The 19966-nt window shown below is 50.4% G+C and overlaps 25 non-coding genes across 25 annotated transcripts; all 25 read left to right on the top strand.

Moving 5' to 3' along the window:
* The first annotated feature begins 163 nt into the window (after window positions 1–163).
* Window positions 164–236, top strand: Trnaa-agc (transfer RNA alanine (anticodon AGC)). The gene has a single exon. It is a non-coding gene; the product is annotated as a tRNA-Ala (tRNA).
* A 1063-nt stretch (window positions 237–1299) lies between these two features.
* Window positions 1300–1372, top strand: Trnaa-ugc (transfer RNA alanine (anticodon UGC)). The gene has a single exon. It is a non-coding gene; the product is annotated as a tRNA-Ala (tRNA).
* Window positions 1373–1795: 423 nt separating this feature from the next.
* On the top strand, window positions 1796–1868 carry Trnaa-agc (transfer RNA alanine (anticodon AGC)). Its single transcript has one exon. It is a non-coding gene; the product is annotated as a tRNA-Ala (tRNA).
* A 1063-nt stretch (window positions 1869–2931) lies between these two features.
* Window positions 2932–3004, top strand: Trnaa-ugc (transfer RNA alanine (anticodon UGC)). Its single transcript has one exon. It is a non-coding gene; the product is annotated as a tRNA-Ala (tRNA).
* A 423-nt stretch (window positions 3005–3427) lies between these two features.
* Trnaa-agc (transfer RNA alanine (anticodon AGC)) lies at window positions 3428–3500 on the top strand. The gene has a single exon. It is a non-coding gene; the product is annotated as a tRNA-Ala (tRNA).
* A 1063-nt stretch (window positions 3501–4563) lies between these two features.
* On the top strand, window positions 4564–4636 carry Trnaa-ugc (transfer RNA alanine (anticodon UGC)). The gene has a single exon. It is a non-coding gene; the product is annotated as a tRNA-Ala (tRNA).
* Window positions 4637–5059: 423 nt separating this feature from the next.
* Window positions 5060–5132, top strand: Trnaa-agc (transfer RNA alanine (anticodon AGC)). Its single transcript has one exon. It is a non-coding gene; the product is annotated as a tRNA-Ala (tRNA).
* A 1063-nt stretch (window positions 5133–6195) lies between these two features.
* Window positions 6196–6268, top strand: Trnaa-ugc (transfer RNA alanine (anticodon UGC)). The gene has a single exon. It is a non-coding gene; the product is annotated as a tRNA-Ala (tRNA).
* A 423-nt stretch (window positions 6269–6691) lies between these two features.
* Trnaa-agc (transfer RNA alanine (anticodon AGC)) lies at window positions 6692–6764 on the top strand. The gene has a single exon. It is a non-coding gene; the product is annotated as a tRNA-Ala (tRNA).
* Window positions 6765–7838: 1074 nt separating this feature from the next.
* On the top strand, window positions 7839–7911 carry Trnaa-ugc (transfer RNA alanine (anticodon UGC)). The gene has a single exon. It is a non-coding gene; the product is annotated as a tRNA-Ala (tRNA).
* A 423-nt stretch (window positions 7912–8334) lies between these two features.
* Window positions 8335–8407, top strand: Trnaa-agc (transfer RNA alanine (anticodon AGC)). Its single transcript has one exon. It is a non-coding gene; the product is annotated as a tRNA-Ala (tRNA).
* Window positions 8408–9470: 1063 nt separating this feature from the next.
* Trnaa-ugc (transfer RNA alanine (anticodon UGC)) lies at window positions 9471–9543 on the top strand. The gene has a single exon. It is a non-coding gene; the product is annotated as a tRNA-Ala (tRNA).
* Window positions 9544–9966: 423 nt separating this feature from the next.
* Trnaa-agc (transfer RNA alanine (anticodon AGC)) lies at window positions 9967–10039 on the top strand. Its single transcript has one exon. It is a non-coding gene; the product is annotated as a tRNA-Ala (tRNA).
* A 1063-nt stretch (window positions 10040–11102) lies between these two features.
* Window positions 11103–11175, top strand: Trnaa-ugc (transfer RNA alanine (anticodon UGC)). Its single transcript has one exon. It is a non-coding gene; the product is annotated as a tRNA-Ala (tRNA).
* A 423-nt stretch (window positions 11176–11598) lies between these two features.
* Trnaa-agc (transfer RNA alanine (anticodon AGC)) lies at window positions 11599–11671 on the top strand. Its single transcript has one exon. It is a non-coding gene; the product is annotated as a tRNA-Ala (tRNA).
* A 1063-nt stretch (window positions 11672–12734) lies between these two features.
* Window positions 12735–12807, top strand: Trnaa-ugc (transfer RNA alanine (anticodon UGC)). Its single transcript has one exon. It is a non-coding gene; the product is annotated as a tRNA-Ala (tRNA).
* Window positions 12808–13230: 423 nt separating this feature from the next.
* Window positions 13231–13303, top strand: Trnaa-agc (transfer RNA alanine (anticodon AGC)). Its single transcript has one exon. It is a non-coding gene; the product is annotated as a tRNA-Ala (tRNA).
* Window positions 13304–14377: 1074 nt separating this feature from the next.
* On the top strand, window positions 14378–14450 carry Trnaa-ugc (transfer RNA alanine (anticodon UGC)). Its single transcript has one exon. It is a non-coding gene; the product is annotated as a tRNA-Ala (tRNA).
* Window positions 14451–14873: 423 nt separating this feature from the next.
* Window positions 14874–14946, top strand: Trnaa-agc (transfer RNA alanine (anticodon AGC)). Its single transcript has one exon. It is a non-coding gene; the product is annotated as a tRNA-Ala (tRNA).
* Window positions 14947–16020: 1074 nt separating this feature from the next.
* Window positions 16021–16093, top strand: Trnaa-ugc (transfer RNA alanine (anticodon UGC)). The gene has a single exon. It is a non-coding gene; the product is annotated as a tRNA-Ala (tRNA).
* Window positions 16094–16516: 423 nt separating this feature from the next.
* Trnaa-agc (transfer RNA alanine (anticodon AGC)) lies at window positions 16517–16589 on the top strand. Its single transcript has one exon. It is a non-coding gene; the product is annotated as a tRNA-Ala (tRNA).
* A 1074-nt stretch (window positions 16590–17663) lies between these two features.
* Trnaa-ugc (transfer RNA alanine (anticodon UGC)) lies at window positions 17664–17736 on the top strand. The gene has a single exon. It is a non-coding gene; the product is annotated as a tRNA-Ala (tRNA).
* A 423-nt stretch (window positions 17737–18159) lies between these two features.
* Window positions 18160–18232, top strand: Trnaa-agc (transfer RNA alanine (anticodon AGC)). The gene has a single exon. It is a non-coding gene; the product is annotated as a tRNA-Ala (tRNA).
* A 1063-nt stretch (window positions 18233–19295) lies between these two features.
* Window positions 19296–19368, top strand: Trnaa-ugc (transfer RNA alanine (anticodon UGC)). Its single transcript has one exon. It is a non-coding gene; the product is annotated as a tRNA-Ala (tRNA).
* Window positions 19369–19791: 423 nt separating this feature from the next.
* Window positions 19792–19864, top strand: Trnaa-agc (transfer RNA alanine (anticodon AGC)). Its single transcript has one exon. It is a non-coding gene; the product is annotated as a tRNA-Ala (tRNA).
* Window positions 19865–19966: the final 102 nt, after the last annotated feature.

Below are 19966 nucleotides of genomic sequence, written 5' to 3' on the forward strand. Positions count from 1 at the left end.
GTGCGTGCCACTTTAATTTTGGCCAACTACGATTCGATACAGAATGCAGAAAACCTGAAAGACACCCTCGCGGCCACATTGAGAGTAGTGTTTGTCTGCGGAATAATGAGAGTGCAAGGGTCTGTGGTATTGATATGGTTGTATGTAGCACTATTTGTCATCAGGGGGCGTAGCTCAGATGGTAGAGCGCTCGCTTAGCATGCGAGAGGTACTGGGATCGATACCCAGCGCCTCCAGAATTTTTAACACACCAACATGTCCACACTGCCATGCAAGTGGAATAATTCACAGCCAGCGAATGTGTCAAGGCAGATACGAGCGAACGATTAGCAGCCACAATTGGCAAGCGTACTGTTACGCGCAAGAAGCACCCTCCTCCCACCGCTACACTGAATTTAGAAACAGTACAAGTCCTCCCTTAAGATTCTCAAACCTATGTCGGAAAGATCTGCCTTGCGCCGAGTTCACAAAAATCCCACTGCACATTCCCATTCTTTACGTGCAGTCGGCTGCTACTGGTGTTGCTAGTTGTGACTGCTGATGACAGATGCCGTAGCAATCAATTCATGGAGTGAGTTGTATGTTTTGCGATACTCTGTCTCTGACAAGCAAGCAGAGGTGACATAGGCGCGAACACGGGAAGGTTGCAGCCCCTCGCTGCCTGCAGACACCGAGCAGCCACACTAGGTGGGCGGCCTAAGCCGTAGGCGAAATGTGCTCACTCGCTTGGGCGCGACGTCAAGCTCTAAATAAGGCTGTCACTAGCGTGAGCGTCGTGTAAAGTCGGAAAAGTCGTCTGCATTGGTGAGTGCCATGTTTGGGGAGCGTTTCGTAGTTTGCGCAGTGCAATGGAGACGCGGAAACGTGTTGTGGCCCAGTCTTTTGCAGTTGGACGACAAGAGTGGTACACAGTAGTAAAGTGCGAGGCAGTGAGTTGGCATGAACAGTCGAGTGCACAATGGGGCTTCAGATGTGCTTGTTACCTGAGGCGCGGTGTGATTGCCGACAAGGAGTGAAAACGGAGCAATTTGTGACTGTCCTTTCGAGAAATGGCTCTGAGCACTATGGGTCTCAACTGCTGTGGTCATCAGTCGACAGTCCTTTCAATTTAAGACGTTAAATACAGACGGAATTTGTAGTCGTAACACCAGAACATCGAAACTACTTGGAACTCATGTGTATATGAACGTGACCGCGCCTTTGTACACTGGTCCCTTCACCCCTACAAACCAACCAACCATCAGGTCCGTGCACTTCAGAGTAGCAAAGAAAGGAAAACAGCGCAGCTCTGTTGCGCTTGGGGGCGTAGCTCAGTTGGTAGAGCGTTCGCTTTGCATGTGAAAGGTCCCGGGTTCAAGCCCCGGCGCCTCCATGTTTTGTGGACAGTGCATGGTAAGTGTTGGTCGCGGCGAGCCTAAAGACACGCAAGATGTTGCAAAGCCAGCGTCACAGACTCATATGATGTATACTGACGTAAGGAGAGCAAGACGTAAATGTGAGGACCGGCTGTTGTCGAGGTGTCATCGACTGCAAATCTGTCTTAGGTATAACGGCCTAACCTCAATGAAGTCTAGAGAGTGGACAACACGTCCGTCTTACTCAGAGTGGTGGCCGAACGCTATTTTCGACGTTGTGCGTGCCACTTTAATTTTGGCCAACTACGATTCGATACAGAATGCAGAAAACCTGAAAGACACCCTCGCGGCCACATTGAGAGTAGTGTTTGTCTGCGGAATAATGAGAGTGCAAGGGTCTGTGGTATTGATATGGTTGTATGTAGCACTATTTGTCATCAGGGGGCGTAGCTCAGATGGTAGAGCGCTCGCTTAGCATGCGAGAGGTACTGGGATCGATACCCAGCGCCTCCAGAATTTTTAACACACCAACATGTCCACACTGCCATGCAAGTGGAATAATTCACAGCCAGCGAATGTGTCAAGGCAGATACGAGCGAACGATTAGCAGCCACAATTGGCAAGCGTACTGTTACGCGCAAGAAGCACCCTCCTCCCACCGCTACACTGAATTTAGAAACAGTACAAGTCCTCCCTTAAGATTCTCAAACCTATGTCGGAAAGATCTGCCTTGCGCCGAGTTCACAAAAATCCCACTGCACATTCCCATTCTTTACGTGCAGTCGGCTGCTACTGGTGTTGCTAGTTGTGACTGCTGATGACAGATGCCGTAGCAATCAATTCATGGAGTGAGTTGTATGTTTTGCGATACTCTGTCTCTGACAAGCAAGCAGAGGTGACATAGGCGCGAACACGGGAAGGTTGCAGCCCCTCGCTGCCTGCAGACACCGAGCAGCCACACTAGGTGGGCGGCCTAAGCCGTAGGCGAAATGTGCTCACTCGCTTGGGCGCGACGTCAAGCTCTAAATAAGGCTGTCACTAGCGTGAGCGTCGTGTAAAGTCGGAAAAGTCGTCTGCATTGGTGAGTGCCATGTTTGGGGAGCGTTTCGTAGTTTGCGCAGTGCAATGGAGACGCGGAAACGTGTTGTGGCCCAGTCTTTTGCAGTTGGACGACAAGAGTGGTACACAGTAGTAAAGTGCGAGGCAGTGAGTTGGCATGAACAGTCGAGTGCACAATGGGGCTTCAGATGTGCTTGTTACCTGAGGCGCGGTGTGATTGCCGACAAGGAGTGAAAACGGAGCAATTTGTGACTGTCCTTTCGAGAAATGGCTCTGAGCACTATGGGTCTCAACTGCTGTGGTCATCAGTCGACAGTCCTTTCAATTTAAGACGTTAAATACAGACGGAATTTGTAGTCGTAACACCAGAACATCGAAACTACTTGGAACTCATGTGTATATGAACGTGACCGCGCCTTTGTACACTGGTCCCTTCACCCCTACAAACCAACCAACCATCAGGTCCGTGCACTTCAGAGTAGCAAAGAAAGGAAAACAGCGCAGCTCTGTTGCGCTTGGGGGCGTAGCTCAGTTGGTAGAGCGTTCGCTTTGCATGTGAAAGGTCCCGGGTTCAAGCCCCGGCGCCTCCATGTTTTGTGGACAGTGCATGGTAAGTGTTGGTCGCGGCGAGCCTAAAGACACGCAAGATGTTGCAAAGCCAGCGTCACAGACTCATATGATGTATACTGACGTAAGGAGAGCAAGACGTAAATGTGAGGACCGGCTGTTGTCGAGGTGTCATCGACTGCAAATCTGTCTTAGGTATAACGGCCTAACCTCAATGAAGTCTAGAGAGTGGACAACACGTCCGTCTTACTCAGAGTGGTGGCCGAACGCTATTTTCGACGTTGTGCGTGCCACTTTAATTTTGGCCAACTACGATTCGATACAGAATGCAGAAAACCTGAAAGACACCCTCGCGGCCACATTGAGAGTAGTGTTTGTCTGCGGAATAATGAGAGTGCAAGGGTCTGTGGTATTGATATGGTTGTATGTAGCACTATTTGTCATCAGGGGGCGTAGCTCAGATGGTAGAGCGCTCGCTTAGCATGCGAGAGGTACTGGGATCGATACCCAGCGCCTCCAGAATTTTTAACACACCAACATGTCCACACTGCCATGCAAGTGGAATAATTCACAGCCAGCGAATGTGTCAAGGCAGATACGAGCGAACGATTAGCAGCCACAATTGGCAAGCGTACTGTTACGCGCAAGAAGCACCCTCCTCCCACCGCTACACTGAATTTAGAAACAGTACAAGTCCTCCCTTAAGATTCTCAAACCTATGTCGGAAAGATCTGCCTTGCGCCGAGTTCACAAAAATCCCACTGCACATTCCCATTCTTTACGTGCAGTCGGCTGCTACTGGTGTTGCTAGTTGTGACTGCTGATGACAGATGCCGTAGCAATCAATTCATGGAGTGAGTTGTATGTTTTGCGATACTCTGTCTCTGACAAGCAAGCAGAGGTGACATAGGCGCGAACACGGGAAGGTTGCAGCCCCTCGCTGCCTGCAGACACCGAGCAGCCACACTAGGTGGGCGGCCTAAGCCGTAGGCGAAATGTGCTCACTCGCTTGGGCGCGACGTCAAGCTCTAAATAAGGCTGTCACTAGCGTGAGCGTCGTGTAAAGTCGGAAAAGTCGTCTGCATTGGTGAGTGCCATGTTTGGGGAGCGTTTCGTAGTTTGCGCAGTGCAATGGAGACGCGGAAACGTGTTGTGGCCCAGTCTTTTGCAGTTGGACGACAAGAGTGGTACACAGTAGTAAAGTGCGAGGCAGTGAGTTGGCATGAACAGTCGAGTGCACAATGGGGCTTCAGATGTGCTTGTTACCTGAGGCGCGGTGTGATTGCCGACAAGGAGTGAAAACGGAGCAATTTGTGACTGTCCTTTCGAGAAATGGCTCTGAGCACTATGGGTCTCAACTGCTGTGGTCATCAGTCGACAGTCCTTTCAATTTAAGACGTTAAATACAGACGGAATTTGTAGTCGTAACACCAGAACATCGAAACTACTTGGAACTCATGTGTATATGAACGTGACCGCGCCTTTGTACACTGGTCCCTTCACCCCTACAAACCAACCAACCATCAGGTCCGTGCACTTCAGAGTAGCAAAGAAAGGAAAACAGCGCAGCTCTGTTGCGCTTGGGGGCGTAGCTCAGTTGGTAGAGCGTTCGCTTTGCATGTGAAAGGTCCCGGGTTCAAGCCCCGGCGCCTCCATGTTTTGTGGACAGTGCATGGTAAGTGTTGGTCGCGGCGAGCCTAAAGACACGCAAGATGTTGCAAAGCCAGCGTCACAGACTCATATGATGTATACTGACGTAAGGAGAGCAAGACGTAAATGTGAGTACCGGCTGTTGTCGAGGTGTCATCGACTGCAAATCTGTCTTAGGTATAACGGCCTAACCTCAATGAAGTCTAGAGAGTGGACAACACGTCCGTCTTACTCAGAGTGGTGGCCGAACGCTATTTTCGACGTTGTGCGTGCCACTTTAATTTTGGCCAACTACGATTCGATACAGAATGCAGAAAACCTGAAAGACACCCTCGCGGCCACATTGAGAGTAGTGTTTGTCTGCGGAATAATGAGAGTGCAAGGGTCTGTGGTATTGATATGGTTGTATGTAGCACTATTTGTCATCAGGGGGCGTAGCTCAGATGGTAGAGCGCTCGCTTAGCATGCGAGAGGTACTGGGATCGATACCCAGCGCCTCCAGAATTTTTAACACACCAACATGTCCACACTGCCATGCAAGTGGAATAATTCACAGCCAGCGAATGTGTCAAGGCAGATACGAGCGAACGATTAGCAGCCACAATTGGCAAGCGTACTGTTACGCGCAAGAAGCACCCTCCTCCCACCGCTACACTGAATTTAGAAACAGTACAAGTCCTCCCTTAAGATTCTCAAACCTATGTCGGAAAGATCTGCCTTGCGCCGAGTTCACAAAAATCCCACTGCACATTCCCATTCTTTACGTGCAGTCGGCTGCTACTGGTGTTGCTAGTTGTGACTGCTGATGACAGATGCCGTAGCAATCAATTCATGGAGTGAGTTGTATGTTTTGCGATACTCTGTCTCTGACAAGCAAGCAGAGGTGACATAGGCGCGAACACGGGAAGGTTGCAGCCCCTCGCTGCCTGCAGACACCGAGCAGCCACACTAGGTGGGCGGCCTAAGCCGTAGGCGAAATGTGCTCACTCGCTTGGGCGCGACGTCAAGCTCTAAATAAGGCTGTCACTAGCGTGAGCGTCGTGTAAAGTCGGAAAAGTCGTCTGCATTGGTGAGTGCCATGTTTGGGGAGCGTTTCGTAGTTTGCGCAGTGCAATGGAGACGCGGAAACGTGTTGTGGCCCAGTCTTTTGCAGTTGGACGACAAGAGTGGTACACAGTAGTAAAGTGCGAGGCAGTGAGTTGGCATGAACAGTCGAGTGCACAATGGGGCTTCAGATGTGCTTGTTACCTGAGGCGCGGTGTGATTGCCGACAAGGAGTGAAAACGGAGCAATTTGTGACTGTCCTTTCGAGAAATGGCTCTGAGCACTATGGGTCTCAACTGCTGTGGTCATCAGTCGACAGTCCTTTCAATTTAAGACGTTAAATACAGACGGAATTTGTAGTCGTAACACCAGAACATCGAAACTACTTGGAACTCATGTGTATATGAACGTGACCGCGCCTTTGTACACTGGTCCCTTCACCCCTACAAACCAACCAACCATCAGGTCCGTGCACTTCAGAGTAGCAAAGAAAGGAAAACAGCGCAGCTCTGTTGCGCTTGGGGGCGTAGCTCAGTTGGTAGAGCGTTCGCTTTGCATGTGAAAGGTCCCGGGTTCAAGCCCCGGCGCCTCCATGTTTTGTGGACAGTGCATGGTAAGTGTTGGTCGCGGCGAGCCTAAAGACACGCAAGATGTTGCAAAGCCAGCGTCACAGACTCATATGATGTATACTGACGTAAGGAGAGCAAGACGTAAATGTGAGGACCGGCTGTTGTCGAGGTGTCATCGACTGCAAATCTGTCTTAGGTATAACGGCCTAACCTCAATGAAGTCTAGAGAGTGGACAACACGTCCGTCTTACTCAGAGTGGTGGCCGAACGCTATTTTCGACGTTGTGCGTGCCACTTTAATTTTGGCCAACTACGATTCGATACAGAATGCAGAAAACCTGAAAGACACCCTCGCGGCCACATTGAGAGTAGTGTTTGTCTGCGGAATAATGAGAGTGCAAGGGTCTGTGGTATTGATATGGTTGTATGTAGCACTATTTGTCATCAGGGGGCGTAGCTCAGATGGTAGAGCGCTCGCTTAGCATGCGAGAGGTACTGGGATCGATACCCAGCGCCTCCAGAATTTTTAACACACCAACATGTCCACACTGCCATGCAAGTGGAATAATTCACAGCCAGCGAATGTGTCAAGGCAGATACGAGCGAACGATTAGCAGCCACAATTGGCAAGCGTACTGTTACGCGCAAGAAGCACCCTCCTCCCACCGCTACACTGAATTTAGAAACAGTACAAGTCCTCCCTTAAGATTCTCAAACCTATGTCGGAAAGATCTGCCTTGCGCCGAGTTCACAAAAATCCCACTGCACATTCCCATTCTTTACGTGCAGTCGGCTGCTACTGGTGTTGCTAGTTGTGACTGCTGATGACAGATGCCGTAGCAATCAATTCATGGAGTGAGTTGTATGTTTTGCGATACTCTGTCTCTGACAAGCAAGCAGAGGTGACATAGGCGCGAACACGGGAAGGTTGCAGCCCCTCGCTGCCTGCAGACACCGAGCAGCCACACTAGGTGGGCGGCCTAAGCCGTAGGCGAAATGTGCTCACTCGCTTGGGCGCGACGTCAAGCTCTAAATAAGGCTGTCACTAGCGTGAGCGTTGCGTGAGCGTCGTGTAAAGTCGGAAAAGTCGTCTGCATTGGTGAGTGCCATGTTTGGGGAGCGTTTCGTAGTTTGCGCAGTGCAATGGAGACGCGGAAACGTGTTGTGGCCCAGTCTTTTGCAGTTGGACGACAAGAGTGGTACACAGTAGTAAAGTGCGAGGCAGTGAGTTGGCATGAACAGTCGAGTGCACAATGGGGCTTCAGATGTGCTTGTTACCTGAGGCGCGGTGTGATTGCCGACAAGGAGTGAAAACGGAGCAATTTGTGACTGTCCTTTCGAGAAATGGCTCTGAGCACTATGGGTCTCAACTGCTGTGGTCATCAGTCGACAGTCCTTTCAATTTAAGACGTTAAATACAGACGGAATTTGTAGTCGTAACACCAGAACATCGAAACTACTTGGAACTCATGTGTATATGAACGTGACCGCGCCTTTGTACACTGGTCCCTTCACCCCTACAAACCAACCAACCATCAGGTCCGTGCACTTCAGAGTAGCAAAGAAAGGAAAACAGCGCAGCTCTGTTGCGCTTGGGGGCGTAGCTCAGTTGGTAGAGCGTTCGCTTTGCATGTGAAAGGTCCCGGGTTCAAGCCCCGGCGCCTCCATGTTTTGTGGACAGTGCATGGTAAGTGTTGGTCGCGGCGAGCCTAAAGACACGCAAGATGTTGCAAAGCCAGCGTCACAGACTCATATGATGTATACTGACGTAAGGAGAGCAAGACGTAAATGTGAGGACCGGCTGTTGTCGAGGTGTCATCGACTGCAAATCTGTCTTAGGTATAACGGCCTAACCTCAATGAAGTCTAGAGAGTGGACAACACGTCCGTCTTACTCAGAGTGGTGGCCGAACGCTATTTTCGACGTTGTGCGTGCCACTTTAATTTTGGCCAACTACGATTCGATACAGAATGCAGAAAACCTGAAAGACACCCTCGCGGCCACATTGAGAGTAGTGTTTGTCTGCGGAATAATGAGAGTGCAAGGGTCTGTGGTATTGATATGGTTGTATGTAGCACTATTTGTCATCAGGGGGCGTAGCTCAGATGGTAGAGCGCTCGCTTAGCATGCGAGAGGTACTGGGATCGATACCCAGCGCCTCCAGAATTTTTAACACACCAACATGTCCACACTGCCATGCAAGTGGAATAATTCACAGCCAGCGAATGTGTCAAGGCAGATACGAGCGAACGATTAGCAGCCACAATTGGCAAGCGTACTGTTACGCGCAAGAAGCACCCTCCTCCCACCGCTACACTGAATTTAGAAACAGTACAAGTCCTCCCTTAAGATTCTCAAACCTATGTCGGAAAGATCTGCCTTGCGCCGAGTTCACAAAAATCCCACTGCACATTCCCATTCTTTACGTGCAGTCGGCTGCTACTGGTGTTGCTAGTTGTGACTGCTGATGACAGATGCCGTAGCAATCAATTCATGGAGTGAGTTGTATGTTTTGCGATACTCTGTCTCTGACAAGCAAGCAGAGGTGACATAGGCGCGAACACGGGAAGGTTGCAGCCCCTCGCTGCCTGCAGACACCGAGCAGCCACACTAGGTGGGCGGCCTAAGCCGTAGGCGAAATGTGCTCACTCGCTTGGGCGCGACGTCAAGCTCTAAATAAGGCTGTCACTAGCGTGAGCGTCGTGTAAAGTCGGAAAAGTCGTCTGCATTGGTGAGTGCCATGTTTGGGGAGCGTTTCGTAGTTTGCGCAGTGCAATGGAGACGCGGAAACGTGTTGTGGCCCAGTCTTTTGCAGTTGGACGACAAGAGTGGTACACAGTAGTAAAGTGCGAGGCAGTGAGTTGGCATGAACAGTCGAGTGCACAATGGGGCTTCAGATGTGCTTGTTACCTGAGGCGCGGTGTGATTGCCGACAAGGAGTGAAAACGGAGCAATTTGTGACTGTCCTTTCGAGAAATGGCTCTGAGCACTATGGGTCTCAACTGCTGTGGTCATCAGTCGACAGTCCTTTCAATTTAAGACGTTAAATACAGACGGAATTTGTAGTCGTAACACCAGAACATCGAAACTACTTGGAACTCATGTGTATATGAACGTGACCGCGCCTTTGTACACTGGTCCCTTCACCCCTACAAACCAACCAACCATCAGGTCCGTGCACTTCAGAGTAGCAAAGAAAGGAAAACAGCGCAGCTCTGTTGCGCTTGGGGGCGTAGCTCAGTTGGTAGAGCGTTCGCTTTGCATGTGAAAGGTCCCGGGTTCAAGCCCCGGCGCCTCCATGTTTTGTGGACAGTGCATGGTAAGTGTTGGTCGCGGCGAGCCTAAAGACACGCAAGATGTTGCAAAGCCAGCGTCACAGACTCATATGATGTATACTGACGTAAGGAGAGCAAGACGTAAATGTGAGGACCGGCTGTTGTCGAGGTGTCATCGACTGCAAATCTGTCTTAGGTATAACGGCCTAACCTCAATGAAGTCTAGAGAGTGGACAACACGTCCGTCTTACTCAGAGTGGTGGCCGAACGCTATTTTCGACGTTGTGCGTGCCACTTTAATTTTGGCCAACTACGATTCGATACAGAATGCAGAAAACCTGAAAGACACCCTCGCGGCCACATTGAGAGTAGTGTTTGTCTGCGGAATAATGAGAGTGCAAGGGTCTGTGGTATTGATATGGTTGTATGTAGCACTATTTGTCATCAGGGGGCGTAGCTCAGATGGTAGAGCGCTCGCTTAGCATGCGAGAGGTACTGGGATCGATACCCAGCGCCTCCAGAATTTTTAACACACCAACATGTCCACACTGCCATGCAAGTGGAATAATTCACAGCCAGCGAATGTGTCAAGGCAGATACGAGCGAACGATTAGCAGCCACAATTGGCAAGCGTACTGTTACGCGCAAGAAGCACCCTCCTCCCACCGCTACACTGAATTTAGAAACAGTACAAGTCCTCCCTTAAGATTCTCAAACCTATGTCGGAAAGATCTGCCTTGCGCCGAGTTCACAAAAATCCCACTGCACATTCCCATTCTTTACGTGCAGTCGGCTGCTACTGGTGTTGCTAGTTGTGACTGCTGATGACAGATGCCGTAGCAATCAATTCATGGAGTGAGTTGTATGTTTTGCGATACTCTGTCTCTGACAAGCAAGCAGAGGTGACATAGGCGCGAACACGGGAAGGTTGCAGCCCCTCGCTGCCTGCAGACACCGAGCAGCCACACTAGGTGGGCGGCCTAAGCCGTAGGCGAAATGTGCTCACTCGCTTGGGCGCGACGTCAAGCTCTAAATAAGGCTGTCACTAGCGTGAGCGTCGTGTAAAGTCGGAAAAGTCGTCTGCATTGGTGAGTGCCATGTTTGGGGAGCGTTTCGTAGTTTGCGCAGTGCAATGGAGACGCGGAAACGTGTTGTGGCCCAGTCTTTTGCAGTTGGACGACAAGAGTGGTACACAGTAGTAAAGTGCGAGGCAGTGAGTTGGCATGAACAGTCGAGTGCACAATGGGGCTTCAGATGTGCTTGTTACCTGAGGCGCGGTGTGATTGCCGACAAGGAGTGAAAACGGAGCAATTTGTGACTGTCCTTTCGAGAAATGGCTCTGAGCACTATGGGTCTCAACTGCTGTGGTCATCAGTCGACAGTCCTTTCAATTTAAGACGTTAAATACAGACGGAATTTGTAGTCGTAACACCAGAACATCGAAACTACTTGGAACTCATGTGTATATGAACGTGACCGCGCCTTTGTACACTGGTCCCTTCACCCCTACAAACCAACCAACCATCAGGTCCGTGCACTTCAGAGTAGCAAAGAAAGGAAAACAGCGCAGCTCTGTTGCGCTTGGGGGCGTAGCTCAGTTGGTAGAGCGTTCGCTTTGCATGTGAAAGGTCCCGGGTTCAAGCCCCGGCGCCTCCATGTTTTGTGGACAGTGCATGGTAAGTGTTGGTCGCGGCGAGCCTAAAGACACGCAAGATGTTGCAAAGCCAGCGTCACAGACTCATATGATGTATACTGACGTAAGGAGAGCAAGACGTAAATGTGAGGACCGGCTGTTGTCGAGGTGTCATCGACTGCAAATCTGTCTTAGGTATAACGGCCTAACCTCAATGAAGTCTAGAGAGTGGACAACACGTCCGTCTTACTCAGAGTGGTGGCCGAACGCTATTTTCGACGTTGTGCGTGCCACTTTAATTTTGGCCAACTACGATTCGATACAGAATGCAGAAAACCTGAAAGACACCCTCGCGGCCACATTGAGAGTAGTGTTTGTCTGCGGAATAATGAGAGTGCAAGGGTCTGTGGTATTGATATGGTTGTATGTAGCACTATTTGTCATCAGGGGGCGTAGCTCAGATGGTAGAGCGCTCGCTTAGCATGCGAGAGGTACTGGGATCGATACCCAGCGCCTCCAGAATTTTTAACACACCAACATGTCCACACTGCCATGCAAGTGGAATAATTCACAGCCAGCGAATGTGTCAAGGCAGATACGAGCGAACGATTAGCAGCCACAATTGGCAAGCGTACTGTTACGCGCAAGAAGCACCCTCCTCCCACCGCTACACTGAATTTAGAAACAGTACAAGTCCTCCCTTAAGATTCTCAAACCTATGTCGGAAAGATCTGCCTTGCGCCGAGTTCACAAAAATCCCACTGCACATTCCCATTCTTTACGTGCAGTCGGCTGCTACTGGTGTTGCTAGTTGTGACTGCTGATGACAGATGCCGTAGCAATCAATTCATGGAGTGAGTTGTATGTTTTGCGATACTCTGTCTCTGACAAGCAAGCAGAGGTGACATAGGCGCGAACACGGGAAGGTTGCAGCCCCTCGCTGCCTGCAGACACCGAGCAGCCACACTAGGTGGGCGACCTAAGCCGTAGGCGAAATGTGCTCACTCGCTTGGGCGCGACGTCAAGCTCTAAATAAGGCTGTCACTAGCGTGAGCGTCGTGTAAAGTCAGAAAAGTCGTCTGCATTGGTGAGTGCCATGTTTGGGGAGCGTTTCGTAGTTTGCGCAGTGCAATGGAGACGCGGAAACGTGTTGTGGCCCAGTCTTTTGCAGTTGGACGACAAGAGTGGTACACAGTAGTAAAGTGCGAGGCAGTGAGTTGGCATGAACAGTCGAGTGCACAATGGGGCTTCAGATGTGCTTGTTACCTGAGGCGCGGTGTGATTGCCGACAAGGAGTGAAAACGGAGCAATTTGTGACTGTCCTTTCGAGAAATGGCTCTGAGCACTATGGGTCTCAACTGCTGTGGTCATCAGTCGACAGTCCTTTCAATTTAAGACGTTAAATACAGACGGAATTTGTAGTCGTAACACCAGAACATCGAAACTACTTGGAACTCATGTGTATATGAACGTGACCGCGCCTTTGTACACTGGTCCCTTCACCCCTACAAACCAACCAACCATCAGGTCCGTGCACTTCAGAGTAGCAAAGAAAGGAAAACAGCGCAGCTCTGTTGCGCTTGGGGGCGTAGCTCAGTTGGTAGAGCGTTCGCTTTGCATGTGAAAGGTCCCGGGTTCAAGCCCCGGCGCCTCCATGTTTTGTGGACAGTGCATGGTAAGTGTTGGTCGCGGCGAGCCTAAAGACACGCAAGATGTTGCAAAGCCAGCGTCACAGACTCATATGATGTATACTGACGTAAGGAGAGCAAGACGTAAATGTGAGGACCGGCTGTTGTCGAGGTGTCATCGACTGCAAATCTGTCTTAGGTATAACGGCCTAACCTCAATGAAGTCTAGAGAGTGGACAACACGTCCGTCTTACTCAGAGTGGTGGCCGAACGCTATTTTCGACGTTGTGCGTGCCACTTTAATTTTGGCCAACTACGATTCGATACAGAATGCAGAAAACCTGAAAGACACCCTCGCGGCCACATTGAGAGTAGTGTTTGTCTGCGGAATAATGAGAGTGCAAGGGTCTGTGGTATTGATATGGTTGTATGTAGCACTATTTGTCATCAGGGGGCGTAGCTCAGATGGTAGAGCGCTCGCTTAGCATGCGAGAGGTACTGGGATCGATACCCAGCGCCTCCAGAATTTTTAACACACCAACATGTCCACACTGCCATGCAAGTGGAATAATTCACAGCCAGCGAATGTGTCAAGGCAGATACGAGCGAACGATTAGCAGCCACAATTGGCAAGCGTACTGTTACGCGCAAGAAGCACCCTCCTCCCACCGCTACACTGAATTTAGAAACAGTACAAGTCCTCCCTTAAGATTCTCAAACCTATGTCGGAAAGATCTGCCTTGCGCCGAGTTCACAAAAATCCCACTGCACATTCCCATTCTTTACGTGCAGTCGGCTGCTACTGGTGTTGCTAGTTGTGACTGCTGATGACAGATGCCGTAGCAATCAATTCATGGAGTGAGTTGTATGTTTTGCGATACTCTGTCTCTGACAAGCAAGCAGAGGTGACATAGGCGCGAACACGGGAAGGTTGCAGCCCCTCGCTGCCTGCAGACACCGAGCAGCCACACTAGGTGGGCGGCCTAAGCCGTAGGCGAAATGTGCTCACTCGCTTGGGCGCGACGTCAAGCTCTAAATAAGGCTGTCACTAGCATGAGCGTTGCGTGAGCGTCGTGTAAAGTCGGAAAAGTCGTCTGCATTGGTGAGTGCCATGTTTGGGGAGCGTTTCGTAGTTTGCGCAGTGCAATGGAGACGCGGAAACGTGTTGTGGCCCAGTCTTTTGCAGTTGGACGACAAGAGTGGTACACAGTAGTAAAGTGCGAGGCAGTGAGTTGGCATGAACAGTCGAGTGCACAATGGGGCTTCAGATGTGCTTGTTACCTGAGGCGCGGTGTGATTGCCGACAAGGAGTGAAAACGGAGCAATTTGTGACTGTCCTTTCGAGAAATGGCTCTGAGCACTATGGGTCTCAACTGCTGTGGTCATCAGTCGACAGTCCTTTCAATTTAAGACGTTAAATACAGACGGAATTTGTAGTCGTAACACCAGAACATCGAAACTACTTGGAACTCATGTGTATATGAACGTGACCGCGCCTTTGTACACTGGTCCCTTCACCCCTACAAACCAACCAACCATCAGGTCCGTGCACTTCAGAGTAGCAAAGAAAGGAAAACAGCGCAGCTCTGTTGCGCTTGGGGGCGTAGCTCAGTTGGTAGAGCGTTCGCTTTGCATGTGAAAGGTCCCGGGTTCAAGCCCCGGCGCCTCCATGTTTTGTGGACAGTGCATGGTAAGTGTTGGTCGCGGCGAGCCTAAAGACACGCAAGATGTTGCAAAGCCAGCGTCACAGACTCATATGATGTATACTGACGTAAGGAGAGCAAGACGTAAATGTGAGGACCGGCTGTTGTCGAGGTGTCATCGACTGCAAATCTGTCTTAGGTATAACGGCCTAACCTCAATGAAGTCTAGAGAGTGGACAACACGTCCGTCTTACTCAGAGTGGTGGCCGAACGCTATTTTCGACGTTGTGCGTGCCACTTTAATTTTGGCCAACTACGATTCGATACAGAATGCAGAAAACCTGAAAGACACCCTCGCGGCCACATTGAGAGTAGTGTTTGTCTGCGGAATAATGAGAGTGCAAGGGTCTGTGGTATTGATATGGTTGTATATAGCACTATTTGTCATCAGGGGGCGTAGCTCAGATGGTAGAGCGCTCGCTTAGCATGCGAGAGGTACTGGGATCGATACCCAGCGCCTCCAGAATTTTTAACACACCAACATGTCCACACTGCCATGCAAGTGGAATAATTCACAGCCAGCGAATGTGTCAAGGCAGATACGAGCGAACGATTAGCAGCCACAATTGGCAAGCGTACTGTTACGCGCAAGAAGCACCCTCCTCCCACCGCTACACTGAATTTAGAAACAGTACAAGTCCTCCCTTAAGATTCTCAAACCTATGTCGGAAAGATCTGCCTTGCGCCGAGTTCACAAAAATCCCACTGCACATTCCCATTCTTTACGTGCAGTCGGCTGCTACTGGTGTTGCTAGTTGTGACTGCTGATGACAGATGCCGTAGCAATCAATTCATGGAGTGAGTTGTATGTTTTGCGATACTCTGTCTCTGACAAGCAAGCAGAGGTGACATAGGCGCGAACACGGGAAGGTTGCAGCCCCTCGCTGCCTGCAGACACCGAGCAGCCACACTAGGTGGGCGGCCTAAGCCGTAGGCGAAATGTGCTCACTCGCTTGGGCGCGACGTCAAGCTCTAAATAAGGCTGTCACTAGCGTGAGCGTTGCGTGAGCGTCGTGTAAAGTCGGAAAAGTCGTCTGCATTGGTGAGTGCCATGTTTGGGGAGCGTTTCGTAGTTTGCGCAGTGCAATGGAGACGCGGAAACGTGTTGTGGCCCAGTCTTTTGCAGTTGGACGACAAGAGTGGTACACAGTAGTAAAGTGCGAGGCAGTGAGTTGGCATGAACAGTCGAGTGCACAATGGGGCTTCAGATGTGCTTGTTACCTGAGGCGCGGTGTGATTGCCGACAAGGAGTGAAAACGGAGCAATTTGTGACTGTCCTTTCGAGAAATGGCTCTGAGCACTATGGGTCTCAACTGCTGTGGTCATCAGTCGACAGTCCTTTCAATTTAAGACGTTAAATACAGACGGAATTTGTAGTCGTAACACCAGAACATCGAAACTACTTGGAACTCATGTGTATATGAACGTGACCGCGCCTTTGTACACTGGTCCCTTCACCCCTACAAACCAACCAACCATCAGGTCCGTGCACTTCAGAGTAGCAAAGAAAGGAAAACAGCGCAGCTCTGTTGCGCTTGGGGGCGTAGCTCAGTTGGTAGAGCGTTCGCTTTGCATGTGAAAGGTCCCGGGTTCAAGCCCCGGCGCCTCCATGTTTTGTGGACAGTGCATGGTAAGTGTTGGTCGCGGCGAGCCTAAAGACACGCAAGATGTTGCAAAGCCAGCGTCACAGACTCATATGATGTATACTGACGTAAGGAGAGCAAGACGTAAATGTGAGGACCGGCTGTTGTCGAGGTGTCATCGACTGCAAATCTGTCTTAGGTATAACGGCCTAACCTCAATGAAGTCTAGAGAGTGGACAACACGTCCGTCTTACTCAGAGTGGTGGCCGAACGCTATTTTCGACGTTGTGCGTGCCACTTTAATTTTGGCCAACTACGATTCGATACAGAATGCAGAAAACCTGAAAGACACCCTCGCGGCCACATTGAGAGTAGTGTTTGTCTGCGGAATAATGAGAGTGCAAGGGTCTGTGGTATTGATATGGTTGTATGTAGCACTATTTGTCATCAGGGGGCGTAGCTCAGATGGTAGAGCGCTCGCTTAGCATGCGAGAGGTACTGGGATCGATACCCAGCGCCTCCAGAATTTTTAACACACCAACATGTCCACACTGCCATGCAAGTGGAATAATTCACAGCCAGCGAATGTGTCAAGGCAGATACGAGCGAACGATTAGCAGCCACAATTGGCAAGCGTACTGTTACGCGCAAGAAGCACCCTCCTCCCACCGCTACACTGAATTTAGAAACAGTACAAGTCCTCCCTTAAGATTCTCAAACCTATGTCGGAAAGATCTGCCTTGCGCCGAGTTCACAAAAATCCCACTGCACATTCCCATTCTTTACGTGCAGTCGGCTGCTACTGGTGTTGCTAGTTGTGACTGCTGATGACAGATGCCGTAGCAATCAATTCATGGAGTGAGTTGTATGTTTTGCGATACTCTGTCTCTGACAAGCAAGCAGAGGTGACATAGGCGCGAACACGGGAAGGTTGCAGCCCCTCGCTGCCTGCAGACACCGAGCAGCCACACTAGGTGGGCGGCCTAAGCCGTAGGCGAAATGTGCTCACTCGCTTGGGCGCGACGTCAAGCTCTAAATAAGGCTGTCACTAGCGTGAGCGTTGCGTGAGCGTCGTGTAAAGTCGGAAAAGTCGTCTGCATTGGTGAGTGCCATGTTTGGGGAGCGTTTCGTAGTTTGCGCAGTGCAATGGAGACGCGGAAACGTGTTGTGGCCCAGTCTTTTGCAGTTGGACGACAAGAGTGGTACACAGTAGTAAAGTGCGAGGCAGTGAGTTGGCATGAACAGTCGAGTGCACAATGGGGCTTCAGATGTGCTTGTTACCTGAGGCGCGGTGTGATTGCCGACAAGGAGTGAAAACGGAGCAATTTGTGACTGTCCTTTCGAGAAATGGCTCTGAGCACTATGGGTCTCAACTGCTGTGGTCATCAGTCGACAGTCCTTTCAATTTAAGACGTTAAATACAGACGGAATTTGTAGTCGTAACACCAGAACATCGAAACTACTTGGAACTCATGTGTATATGAACGTGACCGCGCCTTTGTACACTGGTCCCTTCACCCCTACAAACCAACCAACCATCAGGTCCGTGCACTTCAGAGTAGCAAAGAAAGGAAAACAGCGCAGCTCTGTTGCGCTTGGGGGCGTAGCTCAGTTGGTAGAGCGTTCGCTTTGCATGTGAAAGGTCCCGGGTTCAAGCCCCGGCGCCTCCATGTTTTGTGGACAGTGCATGGTAAGTGTTGGTCGCGGCGAGCCTAAAGACACGCAAGATGTTGCAAAGCCAGCGTCACAGACTCATATGATGTATACTGACGTAAGGAGAGCAAGACGTAAATGTGAGGACCGGCTGTTGTCGAGGTGTCATCGACTGCAAATCTGTCTTAGGTATAACGGCCTAACCTCAATGAAGTCTAGAGAGTGGACAACACGTCCGTCTTACTCAGAGTGGTGGCCGAACGCTATTTTCGACGTTGTGCGTGCCACTTTAATTTTGGCCAACTACGATTCGATACAGAATGCAGAAAACCTGAAAGACACCCTCGCGGCCACATTGAGAGTAGTGTTTGTCTGCGGAATAATGAGAGTGCAAGGGTCTGTGGTATTGATATGGTTGTATGTAGCACTATTTGTCATCAGGGGGCGTAGCTCAGATGGTAGAGCGCTCGCTTAGCATGCGAGAGGTACTGGGATCGATACCCAGCGCCTCCAGAATTTTTAACACACCAACATGTCCACACTGCCATGCAAGTGGAATAATTCACAGCCAGCGAATGTGTCAAGGCAGATACGAGCGAACGATTAGCAGCCACAATTGGCAAGCGTACTGTTACGCGCAAGAAGCACCCTCCTCCCACCGCTACACTGAATTTAGAAACAGTACAAGTCCTCCCTTAAGATTCTCAAACCTATGTCGGAAAGATCTGCCTTGCGCCGAGTTCACAAAAATCCCACTGCACATTCCCATTCTTTACGTGCAGTCGGCTGCTACTGGTGTTGCTAGTTGTGACTGCTGATGACAGATGCCGTAGCAATCAATTCATGGAGTGAGTTGTATGTTTTGCGATACTCTGTCTCTGACAAGCAAGCAGAGGTGACATAGGCGCGAACACGGGAAGGTTGCAGCCCCTCGCTGCCTGCAGACACCGAGCAGCCACACTAGGTGGGCGGCCTAAGCCGTAGGCGAAATGTGCTCACTCGCTTGGGCGCGACGTCAAGCTCTAAATAAGGCTGTCACTAGCGTGAGCGTCGTGTAAAGTCGGAAAAGTCGTCTGCATTGGTGAGTGCCATGTTTGGGGAGCGTTTCGTAGTTTGCGCAGTGCAATGGAGACGCGGAAACGTGTTGTGGCCCAGTCTTTTGCAGTTGGACGACAAGAGTGGTACACAGTAGTAAAGTGCGAGGCAGTGAGTTGGCATGAACAGTCGAGTGCACAATGGGGCTTCAGATGTGCTTGTTACCTGAGGCGCGGTGTGATTGCCGACAAGGAGTGAAAACGGAGCAATTTGTGACTGTCCTTTCGAGAAATGGCTCTGAGCACTATGGGTCTCAACTGCTGTGGTCATCAGTCGACAGTCCTTTCAATTTAAGACATTAAATACAGACGGAATTTGTAGTCGTAACACCAGAACATCGAAACTACTTGGAACTCATGTGTATATGAACGTGACCGCGCCTTTGTACACTGGTCCCTTCACCCCTACAAACCAACCAACCATCAGGTCCGTGCACTTCAGAGTAGCAAAGAAAGGAAAACAGCGCAGCTCTGTTGCGCTTGGGGGCGTAGCTCAGTTGGTAGAGCGTTCGCTTTGCATGTGAAAGGTCCCGGGTTCAAGCCCCGGCGCCTCCATGTTTTGTGGACAGTGCATGGTAAGTGTTGGTCGCGGCGAGCCTAAAGACACGCAAGATGTTGCAAAGCCAGCGTCACAGACTCATATGATGTATACTGACGTAAGGAGAGCAAGACGTAAATGTGAGGACCGGCTGTTGTCGAGGTGTCATCGACTGCAAATCTGTCTTAGGTATAACGGCCTAACCTCAATGAAGTCTAGAGAGTGGACAACACGTCCGTCTTACTCAGAGTGGTGGCCGAACGCTATTTTCGACGTTGTGCGTGCCACTTTAATTTTGGCCAACTACGATTCGATACAGAATGCAGAAAACCTGAAAGACACCCTCGCGGCCACATTGAGAGTAGTGTTTGTCTGCGGAATAATGAGAGTGCAAGGGTCTGTGGTATTGATATGGTTGTATGTAGCACTATTTGTCATCAGGGGGCGTAGCTCAGATGGTAGAGCGCTCGCTTAGCATGCGAGAGGTACTGGGATCGATACCCAGCGCCTCCAGAATTTTTAACACACCAACATGTCCACACTGCCATGCAAGTGGAATAATTCACAGCCAGCGAATGTGTCAAGGCAGATACGAGCGAACGATTAGCAGCCACA

This window comes from Schistocerca cancellata, chromosome 10 (genome assembly GCF_023864275.1).
Source record: "Schistocerca cancellata isolate TAMUIC-IGC-003103 chromosome 10, iqSchCanc2.1, whole genome shotgun sequence".
Taxonomy (NCBI): domain Eukaryota; kingdom Metazoa; phylum Arthropoda; class Insecta; order Orthoptera; family Acrididae; genus Schistocerca; species Schistocerca cancellata.